Source organism: Tupaia chinensis, unplaced genomic scaffold, assembly GCF_000334495.1.
Source record: "Tupaia chinensis unplaced genomic scaffold, TupChi_1.0 Scaffold147282_1, whole genome shotgun sequence".
Lineage (NCBI taxonomy): Eukaryota > Metazoa > Chordata > Mammalia > Scandentia > Tupaiidae > Tupaia > Tupaia belangeri.
The window spans coordinates 1,042,853-1,067,701 of record NW_006207133.1 but is presented as its reverse complement, the minus strand read 5'-3'; the positions used below and the strand labels follow the sequence as shown (position 1 = coordinate 1,067,701).

Genomic DNA, 24,849 nt, shown 5'->3' with positions numbered 1-24,849 from the left:
GCAGGCAAACTGGGTCTCATCAGGCAGAAAAATTTTATTAACAGATTAACAATCTGAAATTCAGATAATTACAAAAGAACAGAGAAACAGGGATTCCAAAGCAGGAAATAAATAGAATTTAGGACTGTCTTCCCTAAGCTCGAGAGGACACAGGAGGAGGCAGACTATGCCATGCTATAGAGGATGTTTCTCTAGGCTAGTGGCCCTCAACCCTTAGACTGCAGACTGGTGTTGGTCTATGGCTTTTTGGTCCTGTCACCTAGATCAAGGCTTTCTCTGTGTTTGCAGTCTTTTCCCATCGCTCACATTGTTGCCTGGGCTTCCTATTGGATTCTCATAGAATCATGAACCCTATTGCTATTGATTGTTTCATTGTATATTGCCATGTGTTAGTTGTGGAAATGAAATGCACGGTAGATATGGTGTGCTTGGGTCATCTTTGGACCATCCCCATCCCCCCACTCCCTATCCTTCATCTGTAAAGAGACTCTCTTCTATGAGGCAAGTTCTTTGTGCCAGGAAGATTGGGACCACTGCTCTAGGGCAATAGTCTTCAGACTCAAGTGCCTTCAGATCAGCTGGTGAGCTTGATGTCACATGTTTTTCTGAGATCCACCACCAGAGTTTCTTTTCGTGTACTCGCCAGAAAGACAGACAGAGACAGAGAGATAGAAAGCAAGAATTCAACCCCCCCCCAGGGGGGATGGCCATGTCACAATCCCTTCTCTTCCATTCTCTTCTCGGGATCTTGGGCACGCACGCACACGTGCCTGGTGTGAGTATAAGCCACTGGGTCCGGGACTCGAACCACAATCAGCTACATGGGAGTTCAGCGACATAGCCATTACACTAACTGCTGGTCCCCAGAGTTTCTTTTCAAGCAGATCTGAAGTGTGGCATGAGAAATTGCATTTCAAATGAGTTCTTAAGCAATGCATCTGCTGGGCCTGGGACCACGTTGCAAGATTCAGTGCTCTAGAGCTTTTACAGTTGGCAAAAGATCACATATGAAAAGGCAGTTATTTGGGGGAGTAGAATGTTTCCTAAATTCAGAAACCTCAAACTTGTCTGGAGGCTGAGCTTGCTCATGGCAAAAGTTCAGAACAAAGAGAAGAGGAATCCTAATCCAGAAAACAAAACAATAAGACAGTTTCTAAGACAGCATAGGCAATTAAAGCAAAAAGTAAGGTTTCCCATTATGAAGTGTGGAGTTGGTATGCAAAGATCTAGCACAGAGGGGCAGGCATATGCCAGCGCACACCAGCATCACCGCTGATGTGAGCACAGAGGCCAGCCAGGGGCCAGGTACCATCTGGGCTCAGTGCTGGTGTCTTGGTAGGTTGACTTGGCTAGAAATGATCAGGTGGGCAAAAAAACAGCATTAAAGTCCACTGAAATATAGCTGGGGCTCATGATAAAAAAAAAGTGGTAAGGCATAGGCAGGTAGACAAATCCAGAGCACTCAGGTCATGGCAAAGGGAATGAATAAAGAGATTGGCAGGTGGCTCCAAACTGCAAGATTTGCAGGAATGAGAGAATCATAGTGTGAAGCTGGGGACTGCAGGGAGCCATGGTACAGGTTCAGCAACAGGGTTCAGAAATCAGGCAATAGCAGAGTGCAGGATGTTATCCCCAGAATCTGAGCAGCAGGTATAGGAAACAGCAAGGAGAGAAAAGCAATTCCTGAACCTCAGGAACTTTCAGTTAAAGTAATGGAAATGAACATGACCTAGATTCATCAGGTGTGTGGCCTATCTGCTGTGATGTAGCCCACCTGACAGTGAGCTCTAACACCAGTGTCTCTTCATGTTCACTTAACAGTTTCATTGGGGAAGCTGGAAAAGTAAAATCCTTGTGCCTGGATTATTTGGATTCAAATGGTTATTTTAGGCAGTGAGCAAGAGTTCTAAATTCCACTATTTTCTTAACTGAGGCTGGTACAGACTCTATTTACAGAGATAAATAATTAATTTTTGGAGTGTTGAGTCCACAATTCTCTGTACACATTAGAAAAAAAAATCTGTCAGGACCAGCAGTTGGCGTAATGGCTATGTCGCTGGACTCCCATGTAATCAACCGTGGTTTGAGTCTCGGACCCAGCGGCTTAAACTCACACCGGGCATGTGTGCATGCATGCCCAAGATCCCAAGAGGAGAATGGAGGAGAAGGGATTGCAGCATGGCCATCCCTTGGGGGATGATTTCTCATTCTCTCTCTGTCTCTCTGTCTTTCTGACAAGAGCACATGCCCTATAGCAAAAACCTCTCCAGAAAAAAAAAAATCTATCTACATACACTCATATGACAATACTTCAAAAAGTTAATAGAAAATGCATTTTGAAGACCTCAAAAACACATATTATGAGAAACTATACATAGATTTAAAAAATTTTGCACCAAAATAAATCTGCATTCAATTGCATTTGTCTACAAACCTTTTGAAATCTCCTTGAACACAGACACATATGCAGACACATAAATACACACATACACCATACATGCACATATACATATTCATAGATAAATATACCCATCTTCCTGCCTATCTACTATATATATGGGTGCCCATCCCACACAAAGCCTGTTGATCTATGCCTGAGCAGAAGGTAAGAGCTGTATCAGTTGCATAGCAAATAGAAACTGGCCAGTGTGCCAGTGGTATCTTGGAATCAGAATTTAAATCATTTTTCTGTGTATTACATGTGTCCATTTGATTTGTGGTCGCTCATGTCAGCAAATATTTACCATTCTGAATCTTCTGTTGAATATCATAGATTTGACTTTGAACAAAAACATATCCTTTACTTTCAAAGAACTTTGAATCTACTGGAGGAGATGGGCAGGCACGGAGGGAATTAAAATGCAGAGTTCAGGGCTGTGGTGGGGTAAAAAGCATGATAGGAACAATTAAGCAACAAACGTAGCCTTTGTTGGGTCAGAGAGCATGTCGACTTTAGAATTTTCTTTTTTTTTTTTGAGAGATTTTCACTGTAGGGCGCGTGCGCTCGCCAGACAGACAGAGAGAGCCATTAGAGCCAGAAAGCGAGAAATCCCCCCCCAGGGGGGATGGTCACGCCGCAATCCCTTCTCCTCCATTCTCCTCTCAGGATCTTGGGCACGCACACACATGCGCCCAGTGTGTTTTAAGCCACCGGGTCCGGGAAGCGAACCACGGTCGACTACGTGGGAGTCCAGCGACATAGCCATTACGCTAACTGCTGGTTCCCTCCACTTTAGAATTTTGAGCATACCTGAGCCATTGCATTTTGTTTCTGCCTCCCCCCCCACCTTCATTACCAATTTCAGGAGGGAAGTTCTACACTCTCTGAAAAGACCTGGGTTAATTAGGCAAATGATGGAGATAGAGCAGTGGTAACAGGGAGAAGTGGGGGCTGTGGAGTTCAGACTGATGGGGTTTGAGTATCAACTCTGCTGTGTTCTCAGTGTTACACTAAATGGTCACCTAACCTCGCTGTGCACTGCTTTCTTCATTTGTAAAACATCGCTGATCATACCATGCAGGGATGGGAAGATCAAATGAGAAAACAGACACAAAAACGGTAAGCCAGCAGACAGTAAATTCTCAACAGGTGTCGAATGCATTGCGGTTGTTGTTGCTCTTGCTGTTACTCTGCCATAGGGAAGACACAGGAGACCCCTAGTCATTGGGAAAATTTTTTACTGATGTAGTGCTTTCCTTTTCAGGGCCTTCCATCTTCATCTAATAAGGTTGACAGCACTGCTAGCTTCATAACCAAGACCATCCTGGCTGCCCTAAATAAAAATGAAACAGACATCATAACTAGAAAAAGAAACACTGCTCCAAGAACATTAAACTACCCTCATAATTATATATAAGTTCATTCCTATGATTTCAGGGAAATGGATATAAAATAATAGAGAAAACTGAACAGATATCTCTTGATTAAAGTGTGACAGTAGTCACACCGTTGGTGAGCCTGATATATTTTAAACACTTTAATCTCATTCAAAGAGCAGCATGACTGGAAATAGGGAAACTAAGGAGGAAAACAGCCTCACCCCTCTGATAGAAATTGGACATAAGAGGAGTGGTTAAGGGGATTCGCTTCCTGATTCACAGGAGAGTAAAGAGCAGGAACACCCAATGTTCCGGAGGCTAAACTTTTATCAAATCAACTTCTAACAGCGTTCTGGATAATGGTTTTACTGAAAATCACAGGTAAAGGCACTTGGGACGTTAAAAATAACATTAGAACTCTTGCAGAGCAAGCTTTGATTGCTAACGAATCCAGTGTTCCTGCTATCCAAGTGACTGAGATGGCCATCCTTTGAGCCTGTGTTTTCAAGAACAGTCAGCTGTGGAATGAATCAGCCATGATCTGTGGGAGACGTACTTGAAATGTACTCATTCCGTGGGAGAAAAGACCTGGGCTGACGCTGCTACGGCATAGATTATTCTCTGCTGCTTTCAGTATTTTATAAGGTAGGCCTTTGGTCTAGGAATTTGGCCATGGCCTCATTCTGGGACCAACTATTTTAATTGTGTTGAATAAAATGCTTTTTAACTATATCTGAATGAGCCATAGGACTGTGAAATAGGGAGACTGAATATTTCATACAAGGTAACCATATTTTTTGCTGATCTTTGGGTCAGAAAGCAAATACCCTAAAGATCAGCTCTCTACTGCAAAATGGCTAGTTTGGTAGGTCAGTTATATACTCTAATGGTAAGACCATAGCTCCAAACATTGTATTCAGGGTGTTTACAACATTCACAAGTCAGTCAGTCTTTACATTTATAAAGTCATTACTTATTTGTATTCTAACTCTCTTAAATTCATGACCAGCTGACCATAGCACCAAATTGCCTTAAGTTGGCTCCAGTAATCAAATCTTCCTCCCATAATATGATTTGACACCACTTAAAAATTTATTCGAAAGAGTTCTTTCAAGATAAAGTACTGACTAAAGTATTTGCAGAGAACTATCACAAAATGTTTGGAATAATGTCAATACTATTCAGATAAAAATATTTTAAGATGGCTATTTTTAAAAGGGGAGTATTCATTTTTGATGGGCAAGTTCTAGTATGTTTGGTTAAAAAATATAAGATTATTTTCCCATATACTCATATGTTCCATGCTAATATGCTTTGTTTATGACATTAATCCTTTTATATTCTTTCTTCTATGTGTATTTCTTTTCTTTTTTCTCTCTCTCTCTCTCTCCTTTTTTTTTTTTTAACTATAGGATATGTGCACTCACCAGAGAGGAGAGAAAGACATACAGAGAGACAGAAAGTGAGAAATCATCCCCCAGGGGGATGGCCATACCACAATCCCTTTTCCTCCATTCTCCTCTCAAGATCTTGGGTGAACACACATATGTACCTGGTGTGATTTTTCAAGCTACTGGGTCTAGGACTTGAACCATGCTTGGCCATGTGGGAATCCAACTGCCTTAACCACCATGCCACCTGTCGGTCCCCTCCATATATATTTCTTAAAGTTCAGGGATGTATGGACCTATTCTGATGTCTTATAAGTCTTGGGAATGTTTATGTATCCTGGCTATAATATATGGTTGTATTATTCATTTTGATGATAAAAAACTGCTGCCATCCACAAGTAGTATGTAATTTAGTTCATAGTTCATTCGAGGTAAATGTGAGTATAAAAGGATAAATTTATTTTTATTTCAAATAAATTTTATCTACCTTCAAATTTATTTATTTATATTTATATATCTACCTCTCTATTTGTATACAGAAAGGGAGAGAAGAGAAAGAGAAGGAGGAGGAGGAGCAGAAGGAAGGCAAACAGATGAAATAGTTTAAGGTCTACAAGGAACACTTTATCATGGAACTTGGAATTTTGAGCTCAAAGAATTAATGCTTTCACAGTTGAGTGTCAAAGTCTCCAAAAGACCTAAAAGAATCTATATCACTTATAAACTTTACCAACAAATTTGTGACAGTCTCTCATCTTCTAAGAGAAAATATCCTAGATATATCAGACTTAAACTGTGGTAAAGAAAAAAACCAAACATACAAATAAAAATACTGTATAAATAATTCAGAGATTTAAAGGTTATATGGCACCTTCTACTTTAATCAATCATCAGCCACAAATGCTCACTATATAGCCACCCATTCCTAGGGCATAAATCCTGGTCAATGACCAATAATGGCACCACCAGTTTTAAGAATTTCGTATCTGAACACTTGATATTTTTCTAGAATATTTCTCTGGTCTTCCCACTCTACTAGCTGTTGACAACCACCTTTGCGTTGTCCTTCACCATACCATGCCTCTTTACTCAGTTTATATTCCACAGTTCTTTAAATCTTTTTTTCCCTATATCCTGCTCCCAGGAAAAACTCTAAGGTGGTTACATCCAGCTCTGTAACTACTGTGCTCTTGATCCAAGGAGCTTTTCATAGATTTGAATCATGCTAAGTGATCTATGTTCAAAATCAGCACTAAATTCAAGTTGGCCATTATCATGCTCATTATTCTCACTACATTTCCCTGGTCAATTTACTTTCCCAATCTCCAATATAAATATTTTATACCTTTCCACATTCTAATGTTCAAAATAAGCTCTCCAACCCCTTACTCTCAGCTAATTTCCTTGCTTTGTTCTTCAGCAAGAAAAATATATAATATTTTCTACTGAATTGGAGTTTGGATTGCTTACACTTTGGTTTATTACCAACCACCAAACAAATCAAAGGAAAGACATGATCAAGATTATAAATAAGTACCTATAGCTGCTCATTACCTCCATAGTTTCTCCCAGATGTACTCTAAGTTTAGTTTGAAACAACCTGCACACAGAGAGCTCAGAGGACCTGGTCTGTCTACCAAGTCAGAAGAGCTTGGAAGTATAAAGGCTCACTGTCCTTCATACTTTTATCTGGGAGAGTAGCCACACAGTATTCAACTGTCTACATGAGTCATGTATCAGGAGTCTCTATTACAACTCAATACATTCCACTTTCAAAACATATCCCAAATCTGTCACCTCCATTGTACCTGCCTTAGCTCAAGTCACCATTATCTAAGACCTGGACTATTAAAGAAACCTCCACATTTCCACTCTTGCCTGCCATGTCAGGAAAATCAAAAATAATCTTTTCAAAGCAGAAGTTAGGGTGTGGGCATCTATCGATCATGATCTTCCAATGGTTTCTAACTGTCCTTGTGATAGTTTCCCAAGTCATGATACTGGCCCCCACATGGTCTGCCCTAGACTCTTCCTCTCTTTACTGTGTTTCTCTCTGCTCCAGTCCCACTGTATCCTGAGCCTACCCAAGCACACAAAGCATTTCACACTTCAGTTCTTTGTACTTGTTGCTTTTATAGCTATTTATTCTTTTGCCACAGATCTTCACATGTTTTATCTCTCAAGTATCATCAAAATTTTACTCAAAGAACATCACATCCAAACATTCTTCATTGACAACTTATCCAGAAGAGTTTCTGGACACAAATAAAATCACTCTCTATTTCCTTCCTCCATATTCTTATCATTTACCACTACCTGATACTATATTTGTTAAGTTATATATGTTTTTCTCCTCTAGAAGATGTAAGATCATAAGGGCAAGAAATGTTTCCTTAACAAATGATTTCCTTACACTTAAAATTAGTGCCCATCATATCTTAGGTACTTAGTCAAACATTTGTTGAATAAATGAATGGATGATTAGAATTCTACTTATTCTGACATATTTTAATTAAGATGTTTTGATAGTAATTACTTTCCATTATCCTCCCCATCCACTTAGGAGAAAAGTGGTGTAGAAATTATTGTGTCTATTCTTGGGACCAGCAGTTAGCGTAATGGCTATGTCGCTGGACTCCCATGTAGTTGACCGTGGTTCGAGTCTCAGACCCGGTGGCTTAAACTCACGCCGAGCATGTGTGTGTGCGTGCCCAAGATCCCGAAAGGAGAATGAAGGAGAAGGGATTGTGGCATGGCCATCCTCCCTGGGGGGTGATTTCTTGCTTTCTGTATCTCTGTCCCTCTCTGTCTTTCTGGCGAGTACATGCGCCCTATAGCAAACCCCCCCCCCAAAAAAAAAAAAGAAAGAGGAAAAAAAGAGAAGAAATTATTGTGTCTATTCTTTAAAAAATGAAGACTATCTCTTGAGATACAATAAATTGCTAGGATCACACAGCTCACAGTGACAAATCTAGATGCTTTCTCCACATTTCAGTTTAGTTAAGACATTTGCCGCTCTGAGCCAGCTATAAATACAGTCTGCATTTTAGTGAGCAGAACCAGGTTTCCTTATAGGCCAAATGTTCTAGAATGATGCTTTGTATTAAAACAGTCTTTCTCTTCTTTATTTTTATGGCTCTCAATATTTAAACTCTTCTAAGTAAAATGTGTAATTATAATTTCCATTAGAAAAGAGAGAAGTAGAATAGTCTTACCATTTTGTGAAATTATACAAATGTAATGATATCAAAGGACATTTTAGCATAATGCAGAACCTCTTCCAAAATGTGGTCCCTGCCTCGGCCTGTTGTCTCTTCTGCTGTGAAAATTTAAGTTGAGAATATTTTACCTTTGGTTTTATTAGTCCATAGCTCTCACTAATACTTAGTCCTTAAACATTTCTAATTATTGAAAAGTGCTTTCTGCAATTTAATGCATTTTAGCTACATTTCCCCAGCTATTTACGTCATAGATGTTCTCTCACAATTTCTTCATAATTGTAGGATGCATGAACAATGAGCCATTTTCCACCTTACTGAATGAAGAAATGGAAATGTGACTGAAATGATTTTACTCACACAACTAGAAATAACTCTGAGAGCTTCAGCAGCATGATCCTGCCTGTTACCATGTCCCAGAGATTTCCAGTGTGTCATGGTGGTAGGCAATGTGCCTTTCAGTCCTCCCAGTAAAATCCTGACAAAGACCAGGCAGGCACTCATTACATATGGCCAAATCACAGACAGTGACTCTCAAAGGTTGGAATAGTGAAAAAGCAGGAGATCCTAGGAGCCTTGCCTTCCCACACAATCGGCTGCTATGTTCATATTTATGAACACTCTGTCCTTCCTTTGTACACAGCTTTACTTATAGCTTCCAGTGGGGAGTAACAAAAATTATATTTTATGTCTATATTTTCTGCAGCATCATGAATATTTACATTTTTTTTCCTTTCTAACATTAGCATTCACTGTCTAACTGGTAAATAGATGGCAGTTAAGACTACAGAACAAATGCTAAATGCATTTACAATTCTACACATTCTAATATTAAAATATGCTCCCTTGCCATGAAAGTGGACATTCTAGTGAATTTCCTGTCATCAGACTAAAGCTATAATTAACAATGGATTTTAAATTTTATAGAAGAGGTGCTGATTATTTAGAAATGGGGGCTATCAATGTAAAAATAAATATTTTTTTCTACCACACATATAGAGACATCTAGAGAGAAAATAAAGAGAAATCTTCAAACTTGTGTTGATCTGCATGAAATCTAGCCTTAGTTTCTGTCCCATACAAAAGAGAATATAATGGAAAGAACTTTCTCCCTTTCCTTTCCTTTCCTTTCCTTTCCTTTCCTCTCCTCTCCTCTCCTCTCCTTTTCTTTCTTTTCTTTCCTTTCTTTCTTTCTTTCTTTCTTTCTTTCTTTCTTTCTTTCTTTCTTTCTTTCTTTCTTTCTTTCTTTCTTTCTTTCTTTCTTTCTTTCCCTTTTCTTTCTCTCTTTCTCTTCCTTTCTTCTGTCATTCTCTCTTTTTCTTCTCTTTCTTCTCTTTCCTTTCTTTTCTTTCCTTCTCTTTCTTTTCCTTTCTTCTTTCTTTCTCCTTTCTTTCTTCCCTTTTAATCTTTTGAAGAATTGTCTTATTTTTATGTTTTTATTTTTATAATTTCTTATTTATATTTGTTATACATTATTTGTGAAGTCAAATATGGTTTTTCAAAGTATGCATGCAGTGTGATAATCAAATCAAGGATTTTACCATGTTCATCATCTTCAACAAAACATTACATTATATTGTGCATCTTAATTCTGTTTTTTGAGAGAGTAATATATGTGTACACACACACACACATATGTATATATAATTAGTAATACCCTTTTGTTTTAAACTCTGTTGTGGCATACCATTCTGTACTCTATTTGCCTTGTTTACATGCATTCTGTGTCTGTTAAACATTTCTCCCTGAACCAATCTCCCTGCCTTAATCCCTCATCCCCCTCGCACTCTCTAGTATCTACAGTTGCTCTCTTCAGTATGTCTTTGAAGAAAGAGATTGCTTCCTGTAATCAGGGACTATGGCTATGAAATTGGTAAATATCTTCATCTGTGCTCAAAACAATGGATATTTTCACTCTATTATTTAATGCTGGATGTATCTAGATCTACTGGTCATTTGACAATGATTTATTTATTTAGAAAGAATGTTCTTTTTCACCATCTTCCTACATGAAACTTACTTCTCATTGAAAGATCCCAGTCCCAGAAGAGACATCAATGTATTATTTAAAAAGGAGCAGTTGTGGATCTTCTAGTTAATCTGCCACCTTGTTCTTTTCACAGGTGAGGAGACTGAGACCTGGAAGGATGCTGTGACTTTTTCAGTCATTCATGTTTTATGACCTTACTCCTCTACTAAGTTTTAGTGCAAAGTAAGTGTAAGGTTTGTTAACACTGTACAGCACATAATAACCAAGTTTGGCATAGGCAAATAAATCCACACTCTTGGAGAATAGTGTTATTTAGACAGGAATTCATATGAATTAAAAAGGGGTTAACAGCATAGTCAGGCAGAAAAACATTCAAATATGTCTTCCTTCATTGCCTGAAATTCTTAAAGCAATATATTTGCAATTGCCAGTCATTTTCATTCCTTTGTCACAGCTAACATCATGAGAATATCCCTTGTAAAATTATCTTCCTTTAGCGTCATTTATGCTCAAAGATGAATACAGGTGAAAGGGTAAAAGGGAAGAAGGCTAATTTTTCCCATGTGACTATTCTGATAATTTTTTTTTTTTTTTTTGAGGCTTGATACGGGGCATAGAAGTACCCAGCTATGGCATTCTTAGAATATTGAAAAGATTCAAGATATGGAAAGATAAGATTAAAAACTTCTTTAATTTTTCCCATTTATTTTCCAAACCTATGCACTTCCTAGCCATCATTTGATATAGGTAGTTACCAAGGAGGATGTTGGTGAAAATTGGCTTATAAAATATTTTTATGATTATCTCATACTATGTCAAGCTTGAGTGGCTCATTGTTCAGTGCTAATAGAATTCTGTGCTCTCTGTACCCTGAAACCACAACTGTATGTGTCGTGATAGATCTAACCCAACACCAACCTCTCACATTCATCACAAGAGCTAAAAATGGGAATTTTCAAACTTGCCAAAATACAAACAATAACTCAGTCTATTTCTGTTCTAATACAGTTTCTGATATCTCATTTAGTTAAGCATGACTGCAATTCAAACTTTCTTTGCTTAAAAAATCCAAATAATTTAAGAGAAAAGGACTCTTACACCAGTATACAATTTAAATGTCATTTTTACAGCTCTGTGTCTATGTATGCTGCTTTGAAAACTGAAAAATAATCTCCAAATTCCAATGTTTTGTCAATACCTATTGTATTTAAGGAAGATACTTAACTTAAGGCTCTTCTCTTTCATGAACATGCCAGAATCACTCTTGAGCCCCATTAGTATTCCCTTGAATGAACAGCAAAACTCAAAATGACATTTATCTTTTATTTTTATTTATTTATTTATTATTTTTGAGTTTCATTTTATTCTTTTGGTAACTGCTTGGACTGAACAGCTGTGTCCCCTAGGAATTCATATGTTGAAATCCTAAATCCTAACCTCCAAAGTGATGGTATTAGGTGGTAGACTCTTGTGGGGGTGATTAAGTCATGTCAGCAAAACCTCAATGATGGAACTAGTGATCTTATTATGGAGTCCCTCACCCCTTCTACCATGTGAGGCCACAGCAAAAAGGCACTGTCCATGAGTCAACAAGTGGGCCTTCACCAGACACCGAATCAGCCTTGATCTTGAATCTCCCATCTTCTACAACTGTGAGCAATACATTTCTGTTGTTTATAAGCTACCTAGATTCCGGCATTTGTAATAGAAGCCCAAATAAACAAATAAGCATTTATTTGAATATCATGGAGAGCAGAATTAATTATTGTGAATCCCATCTTAACTGCAGTATATACAAATTATTTTCAAAATGTATTTACTTATGTTGACAGATATGTTGAAGGAAAATGCTAAAAAATACATTTTTGTGTGATGGATAGTATTTTTTTCATTTGAAGAATCAGTCTAAACTTTTTTAACATCCTTAAATATATCTGAACTATAAATTGTATAATTAAAATTAGTCATTCCAGAATTCCATATGATACTTGAGGAAAAAGTGATATAGAAGAACAGAAATAATCTTACAATTCTAAGGCACAGTTTTCAGTTCTATCTCAAGCTTGTATCAGCTTTCAAAACTTGGGCAAATTTTTTGCCTTTCAGAATTTCTTCATCTGTAAAACAATAAAACCATAATAAACAACTCTTGCATGTATATTTTAATTTTAGTATTTCATACAAATATATAAGTTAGTTGAAATTGGTTATTGATAGAAATATTTAGTCAGAAGCCCTGTTAGACACATTTTACACAGCCCACAAACATACGAAGTTCACTTCTCCTCCTGATGTTTCTCTGTACTGATTCCTGGAATGAGAGGAGACACACAGATAAACTAAGGTTTTTTTTTTTTTTTTTTTTTTGGAGAGATTTTCACTGTAGGGCGCGTGCGCTCGCCAGACAGACAGGGAGAGACATAGAGACAGAAAGCGAGAAATCACCCCCCAGGAGGGATGGTCACGCCGCAATCCCTTCTCCTCCATTCTCCTCTTGGGATCTTGGGCACACACGCACACGCGCCCAGCGTGAGTTTTAAGCCACCGGGTCCGGGACACGAACCGCGGTCGACTACGTGGGAGTCCAGCGACATAGCTATTACGCTAACTGCTGGTTCCCAAACTAAGGTGTTTGTAGGTAATTGATGATTGACTTCAACCCTTCTTTAAATAGCCCTTCAAAATATGTTCACAGTATTATCCTATCTCAATGATCTATTTCATTGAAAAACTGGGAAAACAAGATACTTTGAAATTATATAGATGAAAAGATTAAATATCTTAGGAAAAAAATTAACCAAAGAGCCACCCTCCCCACAGCATCAAACACCAAACTTGACAACTTCACAGGAAAATTTTGCTCATCTTCAAATATCTAATTACTTTTATATTCCCTACATTACTCCAGAGCAGTGCAGATCATTGAGAGATATAAAGGATTTTCCATTTTCTTTCTCTGAAGCCACTATTGCACTCATAATATTATAACATAAGGCTACAAGCCAATTTTACTTATAAATATTGATTTTTAAAATACAAAATAAAACACTGTTAGCAAATGAAATTTAGCAACAAGTGAAAGAAGGCTATAGCACAGTTAAGTGCAATTACATCAGGAAGGCAAGGATGGCTTAATTTTTAGTGCATCTAGTCAATATTAATAAAATTAGTTATTAATAGAGATCAAAAGAAAAAAGTTACATGATATTTTCACTGTTTGTGAAAGGAATTACAAAGTGGTACTTTCTAAAATTTAACAAAAGTATTACATAAACATTTTCCACTAAATTTTATTGAAAAAGACACTTCCTCTCTCTCTCTCTGAATATATCTACATATATTTCAAATCAGAAAATAGAATATTGCTTAACAACAGAATGTTAATTTTGTAAATGTAGCTGATTTAATAAAATATGAAATATAGAGACATAAAATATGTTTATTTATAGATGGTATGCTAATATCTTTGGGAGCTCAATAAAAAATTATTAAGAGAAATAATGAAATTTAATTGTGTATCGTATTTAAAAATTAATATTTCTCAAAGGACTACAAATTACAAAATATAATAGAAAAATTCTATTATAATAATCTTTATATTTATAAAATACCTAGAAATAAAATTAGTAAGAATACATAAGACCTATATAAAAAGAAAACTAAATGTCTACAGAGAGGCATCATGAATTTGACATTTTTACCTGATTGAGTTTCTGTATCCTCGAAGAAGAGGATAGGAAAATTCAGCCCTTTACAAATATTAATTGCCTCTAAATTATTTATAAGTGTAGTTTAATATAAAATTTTAAAATGAAATATCCATTTATTTGGAAGGACAATATTTCTATATGTTCATATAGGAAAATAAGATACAAAATCAGCCCATATAGTTCTGAAAAACACTGAGAAGATATCTTGTTATGCATTTTAAAATCATATTATTATTTTATTTTATTTTATTTTTTATTTAAATTTAACTACTGTACATCTTTACAGTGTACAACATGATTTTTTCCCAGCATGAATACAGTACACATAAGTCAAGTCAAAGACATTACCATGTATGTTATCATCAGCAGATAACCTTTCATTTTTGTTTTTGATACAGATATGTATCATCTATCTCTCTAGTCATTCTGTTTAAGTTGCTGATTTTCAACTCTTCTTGACCTATGAAAATGGCAATTACATATGATTCAACATAATAAGTAGGTAGCATTCAAATCAATAGAAAAATGTCAGTTCAAAAAAACATTTAAATGAATGAAATCCAACTCCATTTCATTTATAATTAATACTAAAGTATTTAAAAATAAGCAAGCTTTAACCTCTTCCTTTGTCAGGTGGACAAAGGAAATTAAGTTTAAATGTGTTGCAAGTCTTTGAGGAAATAGGCAATATTCTGCACTATTGGCTATTCTTTAGATTAGTACCAACTGTTAGGACAGAAAATCAGTAATATTTGTCAAACATACATAGATTTTGTTCCTCTAAGGTTTTCATTTTAGGAATTTATTTTACAGCTATATTTGAATATGGGCACAAAAATTCTATACAGAAATAATTGCTGCATTGTTTATAGTAGCAAAAAGTAGGGGACATGTAATTGTCAGTGAGTAGAAGACAGGTTAAGTAGATTTTGGAATGTACACATTATGGAATGAGACATTACCACGAATGAAATGAAAGAATGAAAATATATATATGACTTTCTGTACTGCTTCTAAGAAATAAACAAGTGAAAAAAAAACATAAAGACTAGAATAACATGGATTTAGGTCTTTAGTTGTATAAAAAAATAGAACCAGGGCACCTATGAAAGAACGTACATATAAATCTCTTTAAATGTGCAAATTCTCTTTAGAAGTCTACACTGAAAATCGCAGTATTGACTGTTTTTGAGGTAATGAATGAGAAAACTTGGAATTTAGAGTGAGAGGGAAACAGACTTTTAATTTGATGCTCCTTGTACTGCTTGAGTTTTATACTAGTAATGAAAAACACTGTTTTTTTTTAAAAATATATAAAAACAAACAACATATTTGCAATATAAAATCTTGGCAAAAATGTTGTTTTTATTTTGATGACTATAACTATGTGTAGAGAGCTGCTTGTATTTATATTACATAACGAAATGAGTTGCACACCATCCCCAAATGGAAATTTCCACTTTTCTTGCAGGGCGGGGTGGGGGGTGGGGTTTATGGGGGCGGATCCAAAATCCTGAGGTTGCAATAGAAAAACTATCCCATACTTTTTTTCTTGGTGAAAACCTCGTGGACATAGCATGCCTGTTTTCTTATTTCCCACAAACATATTGTCCCAGCCTTATCCCAAAACCTACAAAGTTTATATTTCTCTTTAGAAAAAACAGATGGGAAGAAGTCTGGATGATGAAAAAGTCCTTTTACATTTCCTTCTCATTTTGCAATAGGAGCACCAGCAGGATTGGAAAATAACATTCGAATCTGAAGGCACATACGGCAACTACAGAGACCTCCTTTGATACTTCTGAAGTCATTTTAAATGGGGCCATCCATTTGTCTGAGTCGCACAACTCATCCAGAACCTAGTATAGTCATCTATTGTCGCCCGCTGATCACCTGTTCCTCCCACGATCTGCGTGTTTGATCTTGGAGACATTAAGCTGTATGGAGAGCAAAAGCATCCTTGGGTACTCTGCCACCTGCCCTCGTCAATTGACGTGATGGAGAGAACCTTTTTATTTGCCATTTACCCACTGCCAGGGAGGGTATGCCGGGGTGAGTGTTGTATGTCTGAAGAATTCAGCAGGGGGTTCAGCCTGCAAAAAGATAACTAAGTTAAAACATAGAAAATGGTAGTACTTTTAAGCAAGGAAGTGATGTCAATCGCCAGGTGATCCCCTTAAAGAATGGAGTTCCACTAAGTGGTTTGAACAATTGCTTCATGGGATATCTTCCCTCTTTCCTTGAAGGGTCAACTTGGTCTAGGAGCTCTTCTCAAATCACTCAGCAGGTAGTGCCAACAACTCCCTAGCTAATAAAGGGCTTTTTCTGTTTCTTTCTTTTTCCCTTTTTTCCCCATTTGGACTACAACACTAAAGTGACTGCCTTATGATAAGCAGTCCTATGTCTGGGCACTATTATCTTCCCATGTGGCTGAGGTCAATGGCAAAGGAATTAATGGCTGGAGCAGAGGATGGCTGGGACAGGGCACATTGTCTGACAGTGAAAAATTAGACCATGCTCAGAAGTGGGGAGTGGTCTATGGGGAAGTGATGCAAGTAGCAATTAAAGAGAACTGACAAATGCAAGCATCTCTCACTTCACAAACAGAACACAGTACTCCATAGCAAGGGAGTACCAGAAACATCAGGTGCAAACCCTCAAGAGTTGTGGGTTGGGAGTTGACATCCAACATTCCATGGCCTTACTTTGCTCAGTAGATAGATAGATATTACTAGTGCATTTTATTATGCAACATATCTCAAATCTAAACCATTTTAATTAATTCCAAGGAATGCGTGTTTCTGATATGACCATTAAAAAAATCTAACCAAGAAGATCAGACCATTCATTTTGTAACAGAATCCAAATGACACTGAGATGGTCTAGGTGTTGTCTCTAGGCTGGAGATTAATCTTTTATTAAAACCTCAGTTCACAAAGTATGTAGAAGAAGAGAGACAGGATCTGAACTTTGTAATTCTGGACAAGAGACCAAGAATGCTGAGGTTTTATGTAAAATTTATAAGAAAAAAGATAATGAAGGGGATTCTCTTTTGTCCTTGGCTTAGATACATGGTAAGCCTGTTAAGAGTAGACATTTGTCGGGAACCAGCAGTTTGCGTAATGGCTATGTCGCTGGACTCCCACGTAGTCGACCGCGGTTCGCGTCCCGGACCCGGTGGCTTAAAACTCACGCCGGGCGCGTGTGCGTGCATGCCCAAGATCCTGAGAGGAGAATGGAGGAGAAGGGATTGCGGCGTGACCATCCCCCTGGGAGGTGATTTCTCACTTTCTGTCTCTCTGTCTCTCTCTGTCTGTCTGGGGAGCGCACGCGCCCTATAGCGGAAAAACCTCTCAAAAAAAAAAAAAGAGGAGACGTTTGTCATCTTCTCATGTGATTATCATCTTAGTCAATATCTTATAAATGTTTCATTAGGAAGCATCCAATCTTTGTAGTTTAATTTGGAGAAATAATGTAAAATTTCTTGTACTTTAAATTCAAATATGTTGCCCAGATGTCCCTTTATAAATGTTCTACAAAGACATTCAGCAATTTTTAGATGCCATAACTTTTGTGCCAAACACTTTGTATGAAAAAATGACTAGCCCATTTCATATAGAGATAAATATAAATGTACAATTGTATACATATGTAATGGATACAGATATAAATGATCTATCTATATGAGAAGTGGTCAACTAATAGAGAAGTCTTGGTTTAAAATATTAACTGAATTTTTCTCCCTAGAGTCCTTTCCATAGATGCTCCATAATTTAATCCACTTATCACTACTTTCCCCACTCTACTATAGTTCAAACATAAACAGATAATTTTTTTTTCTTGATTCTACCAAGCAGAGCCATGGTATCCTGGCACTTCTGATAAGAATTTTACCAAGAAAGGAAATGAGAAATAAGCACAGCGAAAATGTAAAAGTATCTTCTACCCTTTGGCACGCCAATCCAAACCATTGGCTTGACCCTAGGAGGTTTTTCTGGATGTTGCCTGTCCTTATTGTTTATAAAAATATCTTAACTCCTAACCACAAGGGAGCAGCATTTGAATATCCTGTTCTTCTTCAAGCTACCTAGCATGCATAAGCATTTGAATATCCTGTTCTTCTTCAAGCTAGTACCTACAATGCATTTCCAGCCCAGAGCTTGTCTCTGAGTTTTAGTACCTTCATTTAGAGGCACATTGACCTTAACAATTCATATTCTTTCCTCCCCACACTATGCCATCTTACTGTTAGTAAATGAGATAACACTTACTATCTCAGACTGGAAACCTAGAACTTGATTTCCCTATTTCTTTACTGCCCAGCCTCCCCCGCCTTCCCACAACAAATCTATGCACACATACGTGTACATACACTATGCATCACAAAGTCCTGAGGATTCTACTGCAGAAACAGATCTCCAACGTGTCTCACAGGATGCTTTCTGTTCCACTCTCTCCTCTGTGACTTACTGAACTAGTTTCCTGACTGGTTCGTATTCACACTCTTATTCTTGTGCCTGTACTGTACTCCAACTGAGAAGCATAATCTTAAGTTTAAAAAAATAGATCATGGCATTCTTTTTCTTTCTAATTCTTTATTACAAAATAATTTTAGGGCTTATAGAAGAGTGCAAGAATAATACAGAGAGATTTCCTAAACGTTCAGTCAGTTTCCTCTGTGTTAACACCTTATCTAACCATGGCACAATTACCTACACTAAAAAAATGAGCCCCAGTAGAAATACCATTAGCTAGCTAAGACATTTTTGAATTTCTCCAGTTTTTCTACTAATGCCATTTTTCTGTTTCAGAATTTCATCCCCACAGCACTTTTCTGCTTAAAAGCTTATGAGGACTTCCTACTGTTCTTAGAATAAAACCTAAATTTCAGATCATGTTCTATAAAGCACCACATGCTCTCAGCTCAGCCTACCCTTACAATCTCATTCTTCTCTCTTCTCTTTACTATATATAATGTTCCTCTCCATCTTTCAATTTCTTGAACACTCTGAGATCTTTCACACCTCATGGCCTTTGCATATCTGTTCCCTCTGCATGGGATGCTCTCCTTCTGCGTGTCCTGCTCTTTTTCCTTTTGCTCAACCTGAGTATCACTTTTAGCAACACTTCTTAATACATATGTCTCCTGTGTCATTCCCTGTTGTATCAGTTCTTTTATTTCTCACACAAATTATTTTACATTACGCAGTGATTTTGCTCATTTATCTGCTTACCTCATTTTTATCTCTCCCACTATAATATGAACTCGAGGAGGGGCAAGTAATACATAAAAGGTCTTCAAAAGGTTCACGGAAAACATGTAATATGAAAAAAGTATGTGAATGGGTTTTTATAAAACAATATCGCACTAGCGTATGTAACCAAGTTACAAGGAAGAACCAAAGTAGCTCTATATTAAATCTGACCCAGTAGACTAGTTGTTAAAGATGGTTTGCTTCTGTTTTGCTAACTGACCTGGCTTTACTGTCTAACTTGTAGGAAAAATAAAAATCCTAGTCATAGCTTTACTGAGTTTTAATAGAAGCCGGGCTTTGAAACCATAGCTAGGGAACCAGCAGTAAACACTTTGTTGCTGGACTCCCATGTAGTTGACCGTGGTTTGAGTCCTGGACCTGGTGGCTTAAACTCATACTGGGCATGTGTGCGTGCGTGCCCAAGATCCGGAGAGGAGAATGGAGAAGGGATTGCGGCGTGGCCATCCCCCCTTGGGGGTAATTTTTTGCTTTCTGTCTCTCTGTCTCTCTCTTTCTGGTGAGTGCATATGCACCCTGTAGCAAAAACCTCTACAAAAACAAAAACAAAAACAAATCACAGCTAGACAGATGTGTCTAAGAAAACAAAGAGGAAAGAGACCTTGAGGGTGAAGTGACCCTGTGCACAGCAACTCTAGGACCTGCCAGTCTCACTGTGACTATGTAGAAGAGCACATGGTTGCCCTTTCTTACCTTTCCTATCTTTCCATTTAAAATCCTGTGTCCTGGTCTGTGACTTTGGAGGTGGTTTTTGAACATTAGTTCACCATCGTCCCAGGTCACCAGTTTCTTGAGTAAAGCTACCGTTCCTTTTTACCAACATTGGCCACTTGATCATTGCTCTTTTGAGCAGTGAACAGCCAATTTCAGTGCAGTTACTGGACCAGATCTGAAGACAGTCTGATTGCAAATAAAGTTGTACTTTATTTTCATTTTCTTTCATAATCTTTTTGAATGCTGCTATATGTATTCGTTTTCTATTATTGCCATAAAAATTGCCATAAATGTTACACTTACAAAAACACAAATTTATTCTTAGACAATTCTGTATGTCAAAAATCCAATGTGTTAGGATGATTTCTCAGCTCTGAATTTCAAAAGCCAAAATCAAGTATTAGAAGTATGTTCCTTTCTGAAGGCTCTGGAAGAGAATTTGACAACAGGCTCATTCAGACTTTGGGCAGAATTAAGTGCATGTGGTTCACACCGGGCACGTGTGCGTGCGTGCCCAAGATCCCGAGAGGAGAATGGAGGAGAAGGGATTGCGGCGTGACCATCCCCCCTGGGGGTGATTTCTCGCTTTCTGTCTCTATGTCTCTGTCTGTCTGGCGAGCGCACGCGCCCTGCAGTGAAAATCTCTCTCTCAAAAAAAAAAAATTTTCCCAGAAGGCATGTGTACTCATCGAAGTGAAACAGAGAAAGGGAAAGTGAGAAAGAAGTCACTATAGAGGATGGTCATGCCACAATCGCTTCTTCTCCATCTTGGCCTCCTTTTGGGATTTTGGGTACATGTGCACACCTACCTGTCATGCTTTTCAAGCTGCCAGGTCTAGGACTAAAACCTTGCAGTCAGCAATGTGGGACCCAGTTGTCTTAACCAGTACTCCAGTGGCTGGCCCAGCCAAAGTCATACTTTTTCTTTTTTGTTTTTCTGGAGAGATTTTTTGCTATAGGACATGTGCACTCACCAGAGAGACAGAAAAACTGAAGTGAGAAATCACTCCCCAGAGTGGAAGACCACACCCTAATCCCTTGTCCTCCATTCTCCTTTTGGGATTTTGGGCATGCACATAAATGTGCCTGGTGTGTTTCAGGTCTGGACTTGAACTGCAGTCAGCCATGTGGGAATCCAGCAACATAGTCATTACGTCATCTTCCAGTCCCAGCCAGGATCGTTCTTAACTCCTGTGTGTGTGTTAAATTCTCAGTACAAATACAGGCCCATGTTTTTATTATTTGATTTTTTTAATACACTGCATGTTAGTCCAGTCAAAGATACTATCATAGACATTTTCCTTAATACATAATTTTACACTTTTTTATTCATTAAATGTTTTGTTTTTCATTTTTTCCCCTGATTCACCCCACTTCCACTGCTCATCTTCCGCCCACACTGTGTCTAGTATCCACAGTTGCTGTCTAAGCCTTTATACCTTCCAGTCTTTCCGTTTCTGTCTTAGAGTGCAGAAAAGCGATATATATTACATACAATGCTTCTCTTCTTCTCTTTTATAGTCTCTAGCTTGCTTCACTCAGCATTAAATCTTCCATATTCATCCACTTTCTAATAAATGTCAGGGTCTTTTTTTTTTTTCTTTATGGCTAAGTAGTAGTCCCTAGTGTATATGTGCCACACTTATTCAATTTGTTCATGGACATTTGGATTGATTTCATGTCTTAGCTATTGTGAATAATGCTGCTGTAAACATGAATGTGCAAATGTTTTTCTGACTGAGTATATTCCTATCCTTTGGGTAGATACCAAGGAGTGGAATTGCTGGATCATATGGTAGTTTTATTTGTAGCTTTTTGAGAAAACTTCATATTGTTCTCCACAATGGGTGTACTAATTTACATTCCCACCAACAATGTAGGAGAGCTCCCTTTTCACTGGTACCTTGCCAGCTTTTATCATTCTTCATTTTTTTAACCTTAGACATTCTGACTGGAGTTAGGTTGTATCCTATTGTGGTGTTGATTTGCATCTCCCTTATAATAAGAAATGTTGAGCATTTTTTAATATGCTTTTTGGCTTTTCATATGTCTTCCTTGGATAGCTGTCTCTTCAGCTCCTTTGCTCATCTTTTAATAGGATTGATATTTTTGATAGGGAACTGTTTGAGTTCCCTGTATTTTCTGGCTAGCAGTCCCTTAGTTTGCAAATATATTCTCCCATTCTGAAGGTTGGCATTTCACTTTAATTATTGTTTCTTTTACTGTGCAGAGGTTTTTTAACCTGATGTAATCCCATTTGTCTATTTTTGAGATTATCAATTTTGTTTTGGGGTCTTATTAAAGAAGTCTTTGCCAACCCTGATGCCTCCAAGAGTTTCCTCTGTGTTTTCCATCAGTAATTCATTATAGTTTGAAGGTTTTTTTTTACATTATTTATTCTTAGAATATACATAACACAGAAAGATAAGTACATTTCCCCATCATAATGCTGTACTTGGCTCACTATTTGAGGAGTTGAGCTTGGCAATGTGGTCTTTGCCTTGTGCATAGGGCATTTGTGTGACTTCTCTGGTTTTCAAAGCCCTGTGGGGAATTGGAGAGATGGGATAGTGGGGGAGGTGGCCTCTGCTTGAATGAGATTTTTATTTTTTATATTTTTTATTTCAATTTATTTTATACATTCAATAAAATATGTCACTTAGCTCGCAAAGTGAACATTCCAACTTATATACATTTCTCACCAATTCACTTGAGAACACTATACACATCATACACGTTATTGTCAATAGATAATAACCCATTATTTTGTCCCATAAATGCTTTGACTCTCTATTTTTCTCCTTAATGTCCTTCCTCAGACTCTCCTCCTTCACCCACCCTCTTCCCACACTGTATCTGATATTTATAAACATTTTCTATGATTCTATATTCTCTAGTCATTCAGTTTCAGCTATAGAATGTGTACAGTCAGTGTATATTAAGTGGAGACATACAATGTCTCTCCTTCATAGCCTGACTTGCTTCACTCAGCAGTAAATTAATCTATGATGCATTTTTTTCCCTATGATTCATTTTGAGTTGACTTTTGTTAATGCTGAGAAATAAGGGTCCAATTTTATTTTTCTGCAGTTGGAGATCTAGTTTTTCCAGTACCATTTGCTAAATAGATTTTCTTTTTCCCACTGGATTAACTTGTGATCATGGTTGAAAATCAGTTGGCTACATATTTTGGGGTTTATTTCTGGGTTCTCTATCTGTTCCATTGGTCTGCATGTGTGTTTTTGTGCTAGTACCGTCCTGTTGTGATTATCATAGCTTGAAATATATTTTGATGTCAGAGAGTGAGATGCATCCTACTCCACTCTTTCTGCACAGTATTGCTTTGGCAGTGTGGGAACTTTTATAATTCCAGAAAAATTTTTATGATTTTTTTTCTAAATCTGTGAAGAATATCTCTGGAGATTTTATCAAGAGTGCATTAAATTTATCATTTAATTTGGGTAAAATTGAAAGTTTGATTTGTTTTAAAAGGTTAGTTCATTTCTTTTATTAACTCATAAACAATTATGTGTCTTCTGGTTTGTTGAAACAGTAAGTAAGACAACATTTGCCACAATAATATCTGTCGAAATGGTTGACCATAAAAACCCCAGCACCACATTCATCTAAAGCGCACTCCCAACAAAGGCAACTAATTTTGCCATTTTCATCTACCTTATAGTATTTCAGGACAGCCAGATTAACCTTCTTTTTCTTATGTTTATTCTTCCTGGGAGTGGTGTAGTACTTCTTTCTTTTCTTAGCACCACCAGGAAGTCTCAACACAAGATGAAGCGTGGACTCCTTTTGGATGTTGTAATCAGACAAAGTACGCCCATCTTCCAACTGCTTGGCAGCAAAAATCAGTCTTTGCTGATCAGGAGGAATTCCTTCCTTATCCTTGATTTTGGCTTTTACATTTTCTATTGTATTTTACGGTTCAACCTCAAGGGTGATGGTCTTCCCTGTGAGGGTTTTTATGAAAATCTGCATCTTGGTGGCGGTCCCACCACAGATGGTGGATCAAAAAAAAAGAGAAAGTTCGATTACATTAATACTTCCAATCCAGGAACACAGAATGTCCTCTCACTCTTTAGTGTCATTTTAAATTTATTTTTAAAGTTTTTCGTAGTTTTCCTTGTAGAAGTCTTTTACTTCTTTGGTTAGGCCTATTCCTAGGTACCATGTATTTTTTTGCAGCTATTGTAAATGGGATTGCTTTCTTCAATTCTACCTCAATCTGTTGGCATATAGAAATGCTATAGATTTTTGTATAAACATTTTGTATGTTGATTCTACTGCTTTCCTATATTTCTTTATCACTTCCAGGAGTTTTTCTGTGAATTATTTTGGGGTTTCTATGTATATAGTCATCTGGAAATAGAGATAATTTCCCTTCTTATTATATATGCCTTTTATTTTATTCTCTTGTCTGACTGCATTGGCTAGAACTTCTGGTACTATATGGAAAATGAGTGGAGAAAGTGGGAAACCTTCCAGTTGATGTTAGCTATGGGTTTATCATAATGGCTTTTTGTGTGTGTGTTGAGAAAAGTCCCTTCTATGCCGATTTTGCTTAATGTCTTAATCATGAAAAGATCTTGTATCTTTTTTTTTTTTTTTCCTATAGGGCTGTGTGCTCAACAGACAGAGAGAGACAGATAGAAAGTGAGAAATCACCCCCCAGGGGGGATGGCCATGCCGCAATTCCTTCTCCTCCATTCTCCTCTCGGG

At 37.3% G+C, this 24,849-nt stretch overlaps 1 long non-coding RNA gene and 1 pseudogene across 1 annotated transcript; one reads left to right on the top strand and one right to left on the bottom strand.

Annotated features, from left to right (window-relative positions):
* Positions 1-4,215: 4,215 nt before the first annotated feature.
* Positions 4,216-16,208, top strand: LOC102470606 (uncharacterized). Its single transcript, XR_337550.2, has 3 exons — positions 4,216-4,464; positions 10,552-10,640; positions 15,853-16,208. It is a non-coding gene; the product is annotated as an uncharacterized LOC102470606 (long non-coding RNA).
* Positions 16,209-23,604: 7,396 nt separating this feature from the next.
* LOC106734010 (ubiquitin-40S ribosomal protein S27a pseudogene) lies at positions 23,605-24,108 on the bottom strand (annotated as a pseudogene).
* Between the last annotated feature and the right edge of the window lie 741 nt (positions 24,109-24,849).